Raw genomic sequence first — 5,885 nt, forward strand, 5'->3', positions numbered from 1 at the left:
GCGGAATGAACAGCACATGAGCCTCTTCATAATTCCACTATTGCTGGTTAATTCCAAAACGAACTGTGCACTGATGGCTGGTGCATTCATGTTGAAAAATGGAAAGCACTTCACTTTAATTTGAATTTATTTCATTTTATTTATTTATTATAAAGACGTCCTAAGTACATTTTTCTTAAGTACCTTCATATTAAATCAGTGTGGAGTTTTTCTCCACTTTAAATAAACAATATCACATGTTGCTTATGCGGCATGTAACTGTGTGTGTGGATGAGAAGAGAGAGAGAGAGAGAGAGAGAGAGAGAGAGAGAGAGAGAGAGAGAGAGAGAGAGAGAGAGAGAGCACAATTGTAGTGCTATGTGGGGACCATTGCAGTCCATGATAATAGAAAAACGTGGGGACATTTAATCAGTCCCTGTAATGAAAAATATTTAAAATTAAAATGTAAAAAAATATGTTTTTGGTTACTGAGAGTAAGATTAGGGTTACATTAAGGTTAGGGTTATGTTTAGGTTAGCATTAGGGTCATGTTTAGGTTAGGGTTAGGGTCATGTTTAGGTTAGGATCATGATTAGGTTAGGGTTAGGATCATGATTAGGTTAGGGTTAGGGTTATGTTAGGATTAGGGTTAGGGTTAGGATCATGTTTAGGTTAGGGTTAGGGTTATGTTTAGGTTAGGGTTAGGATCATGTTTAGGTTAGGGTTAGGGTCATGTTTAGGTTAGGGTCAGGGTCATGTTAGGGTTAGGGTCATGTTTAGGTTAGGGTTAGGGTCATGTTTAGGTTAGGGTTAGGATCATGTTAGGGTTAGGGTTAAGTTTAGGTTTTGTCTTGAATGAATTAGCTTGTGTAATAGATGAGTGAAGAAGTTGTTTTAGTTACACAACGTCTAAAGAAAATCTATTGTGGCCAGAAGAACAATAACCAGACCCGGGCCAGAGAGAGAGAGAGGTGTGAGCAGGGATGGAAGGAAGGAAGATATTATTTGTGCGTGAAGGAATGAATGTGTGTGTGTGTGTTCACGCGCACATGTGTGTCTGTGTGTGAGGGAAGATATGTTTAGAGAATCAGTATGGGTGGTGGTTCTTTCAAAGAGAGTGTTTCATGTGCGTGTGAGTTATAATACAGGAGAAATAAACAGAAAGATCTAACAGACGTTAGCATGATGATAAAGTCTGCATTCCTCGTGTGGGAGCCTCAAGCTCCAGATTTAGAAAATCGGCCTCACAATGGAACACATCACGGATCAACAGGAAATGAGCCCAGGACTGGAATGAATGGTCTCCCGGTGGGTCAGCGAGAGGAGAGTTGACATGCTCTGCTCCGAACGGCAGAGAATGCAAAACAGCAGGTACCTAGCCTAAGGAAACGAACGGTTAAGTCAGAGCTGGGATGCACGGAGCGGTGGAGGCTTCGGCGAGTCTGGGTGCAGCCCGAACGCTCGGTCCCACATGCGAAGGGCAGACGGCTAGCGTCTGGGAGCCTGCCGCGTCCGCTACATGCTGCAGGAATGAGTGGAAACTGCTTCGGAGCTGAAATCCATTTCCTTTGTTGACCGCAATTCTCCTTTAGCAATGAATATGTTCCACGAGTGAAGCGTGAATGTGTGTCAGGACCAGCTGCGGTGAGTCTGAGGTCTATGTGCTGCGTTGTATCAGGAAACAGATGCATCAAACAAATATGAAACAGCTGTTAAAAACACACATGCAGCAAACAATTCGCAACTCTGACAGGAGGTGGCATGTGATGCTTGCTACTTGGATACAGGTTGCTAGGCAGCTACTTTGTGGTCAGGCTAAATCCTCTAGTAACCTCAGGCCTTTTGGTAGAGGTTGGAGGTACCAAAGCTCACGCTACATTTTCTCCCCAGTGTAACTGAACCCGTTCTGACTAAAGTGATGAAAAGAACAATGTCGCCATTTTCAATATCATCTGCAGGATATGCAAAATCCTTAGAGGTCCTGAGCCACACAAAGCCAAAGGTGATACAAATGGACCAGAACAGATCATTGGAGAGTCTTCCTCAGGAACGCGTCCTTCTCTGCTACTCCAGAGTAGCGTTTCAGTCCTCTGGCTCATACTGTTACATTTTGCCCTTCGACTTTGACCTATGAAATCAGAACAGCTGGCGTTCATTCTTCAATCAATCAATCAATCAACATTTATTTATATAGCGCTTTTTAGTTGTTGTCACAAAGCAGCTTTACAAGTGTCCGAGTCCAAGCCCCCAGTGAGCAAGTCAAGGGCGACAGTGGCAAGGAAAATCTCCCTAAGGGCATGAGGAAGAAACCTTGAGAGGAACCAAGACTCAGGGGAGGAACCCATCCTCCTCTGGCCGACACCGGTCACCATAACAGCAATTACACATCATATACTGTACATGTTAAAGTGTAGACTGTGATCAATACCATATCCATTTCTTTAACTATTAAGCCTTTGGACATGATGGTCAAAATTTGCACATTCCGGCTTGTTTCCTTAACCCAAGGACATGATCTTTTACTACCAGCGATAATCAGAAGATAGGAGAAGCACATCTTCATTAGTGGGGTACAGGCGTAACGTGTGTGTAGATGGCATCAGTTTACAGCCCAGTCCTGGCAGCTGTCAGGGAGATTCTACGTTCCATTTTCAGACCGAATGATAACAGTGTTTTCGTTGCCCAGGCGACTGCCGTGATCAAAACACCGGGTCGACTGAATGCCACACATGTGCCATGAATGTCAACAGATGCCCTTCTATTTCTAGCCAATGAGAGATGGAGTGAGAGGGACCGTAATAGAGAGTATTCATTTACATGTGCTGAAGTCACCTCTGTCTCTGAAATGTAATGCATTATTGCGGTTACGAGATTTCTAAATTAACCCGACGTGCATCAGTCGCCTGGTCGTCTGAACCGGCGCTGGGTTTGCAGTCCGATGTGGATGTACCGAAACCGCAGCGATGATGTGCTGCTCCACCTTGCATCGCGCTCCGCGGCCTCCTGAACGTGAGGTGTCAAATCTGGCAGTGTGGGGTGTTTTTCTGGGTTTGGCTTGGCACCAAAATCTGCTAGGTGTTTATTAGAAAAGCTTACCTTGTTATGGGACCACAGCATCCTAAGCTGTTAGGCAAATTGAATAGAGAAGGACAGCATGCAGGTATTGACTTTACAGTTGATTCATGTGCTGTGACTGCACAACACCACCACCACCACCAACAACAACAACAACAACAACAACATCAATAACAACATCAACAGCATGGCTCTATCTTTGCCTAGCATCTAATATTTCACAGATTGGAAATATGACTGCTATGGCCAAGATTTAGTTTACACTCCATATGAACACTAACATTAATCACTGAGGTAAATGTTAATTACATAAAGTCCATGTCACTGCATCTCTTTAGACATTACTGCACAACTTGCTGTACAGTGTTCAATTTTCCTTCTACGCTGATGGCACCAGGGCTTAAAGTCACACTGGAGACACTCCAGTGGTTGGTGAAAGACCACACCTGCCCTGCCGCTTGGTTGAGATGTTATATCACTTTGCTTGCATGTTTAAGGATGTAAGAATGAGGGGGGGGGGGGGGGGGGGTGATGGGCTAATAACATGCTGGTGCAGCCACGCCCAAACATTCGATGGCACTGTTCCAAAATCTCATTGCTCAGCTGCAGTTCAAAGGTGCCCTGATTCCACACATCATCACAGAGCTCACAACAGCCATGAGTGGCCTTGTTCCCCCCACAGATGGACCTGGGGACCCGCGGACTGGTGAGATGCTCCATCCTCGTTGGACTTGGAGCAGAGAAGCACGCGTGTCCTTTTAGAGCGGGGTTAGGGAAGGGGCTGCTCGCTTTGGCTCGGAGTTCAAAGATATCACATCACGTCTGAGGTATTTGGCATGCGAAGCCTCCAAGATTATTTTCATAAAAGATAAAAAAAGATGTATGAGCAAAAGGACGTGGAGTGTGGAACAGAGGAGGCCTTTGCATACTTTGTTGTTTTTGTTTTGTTTTGTTTGTTTGTTTTCTCAAAATAATGAAAGTTTGAGAGCATTTTTTGTACATGTGCCTGATTAAATACATCGACATGACTGTGACGTATTTCTGATAAGTGTGCTTATCGTCAGATGTTTGTAGCATTGCGATACTGATCAGCCTAGTTTAAGATAGGCACATTCCTACCCACATTCCTGAGAACGGGCCGCCTCGCTAGGGGGAGAACAGGGACTAGGGTCTTTGTTATAGTCAACGTTCCTTGGCATTTCCTGTTTAGGATAAAGCACAGATACCACAACACATCTTCATATTTCAGACTATGTCAGCTCTCCCCTTTCCCTGTTATCATATTCCACAAACCAGTCGTAGTCCACTTACACAGAATCCATCTGGAAAGGTCTGAGCGCAATACATAAATATAAATGGTTACATATGCTCGCATGGGCCTTATTCTACGTACACTGAATGCCCTGGTTTAGTGGACTCGGAATCGCCTGGCAGCGGTATATGCAGAGGCTAAGGTGACAGTACCCAGAGGATAAACAGAGGAGGATGGAGGGGTGAGAGAATGCATGGAGACCAGCTCCTGTTTACCTCGCACATCCTCCCCTGCATATCGTCACTCCGCGGAAGGGAGAGTGCGGCCTGGCCCGTCTGAAATGGCTGGCCGGGGGGTCGGCTTCCTCCGCTGGTGGCGCTGGCCGCGTCAGACGAAGGGGGACGGCGCGATCAGGACCTTGGAGAGAGCAGCGGGAAGGAAAGTGCCATTGTGATGGCGGGAAGTGACCCGGAGGAGCTGATTCAGTGACCCAGGGGCCTCCGTTAAGCTCCAGGAAACTCCACTCAACATGGACGAGGGGGAGACGGAGAGACGGAGGCTGGGATTACGCCATCTTTCCGTTACAAAAAATCTGAAGTTCACTTTCACAGCTGAGCTAATAGGAATGTAGAAGAGCATTGTTTAAAAAGTACATATTAAATTTGCTTTGATGTCTTACTGCTTCACATTGGGTGGCGTAATGGAAGTGGTATTGTGAAAGATCTAGAGGTAGTAAAAAACTGCAGTGTTGTACACACGCTTTCCAGAGAAACAGGATATATGGACAGAGGGCCTTCATCTGCATGTTTACAACAGTACATTTTTAAGAGACGATGAAGACATGCTGGAGGTTTAAATCTAGACCAGGGCAATCCTGCCATCTAGTGGCAATTACATGCCACTGCACAGTAATGCACTGCAAAAACAACAAACAAACCGTCAAACTAATTTGCTTGTCTGATAATGGAGAGGCCCAGTCTGCTGCTCAGTAAATTTGGAAAACTGGTAAAACAGTACATCTGCCACAGGAAGAGATGAGTCACACTTGGGTCCATAACAATCCAAGCATCCCTAAAAAAACACGTCCTAACGTATGGTGGCCTCCTGAACAGCCGTCTGCAGAGGTGAGTTCCGCTTGGTCTCCATTCTTCTCCCAGTACACATTACACGCTGAGCTATTCTCTATCCTTTCTTTCACTTGTCCTTAATCTCCCCATTTTCATACGTTTCTTCCCTTTCTGTTTATTTCTCTCTCTCTCTCTCTCTTTCTCTCTCTCTTTCTGTCTCACAGTCTCTCGATATGTCTTTGTCAATCTCTCCCTGTCTGTCTCTTTCTCTCTGTGTCTCACTCTACCCCGGGCTGGACTAAGAGGATCAGAAAGGGACATGGAGCCTTACAGATAAAAGTCCTCACACTCAGCCAGCACTCAACAACAAGTTGCACACATCTAAGCCTGAGAGTAGAGAGAGAAATGGAGAGAGTGAGGGGGGGGGGTGATGAAGAGTCTGGCTCTGCCAAGCAGCCTGCTCTGATAGCAGCACGGACGTACAATGACATAGAGGAGAAAAAAAACTTTAC

Source organism: Brachyhypopomus gauderio, chromosome 2, assembly GCF_052324685.1.
Source record: "Brachyhypopomus gauderio isolate BG-103 chromosome 2, BGAUD_0.2, whole genome shotgun sequence".
Taxonomy (NCBI): domain Eukaryota; kingdom Metazoa; phylum Chordata; class Actinopteri; order Gymnotiformes; family Hypopomidae; genus Brachyhypopomus; species Brachyhypopomus gauderio.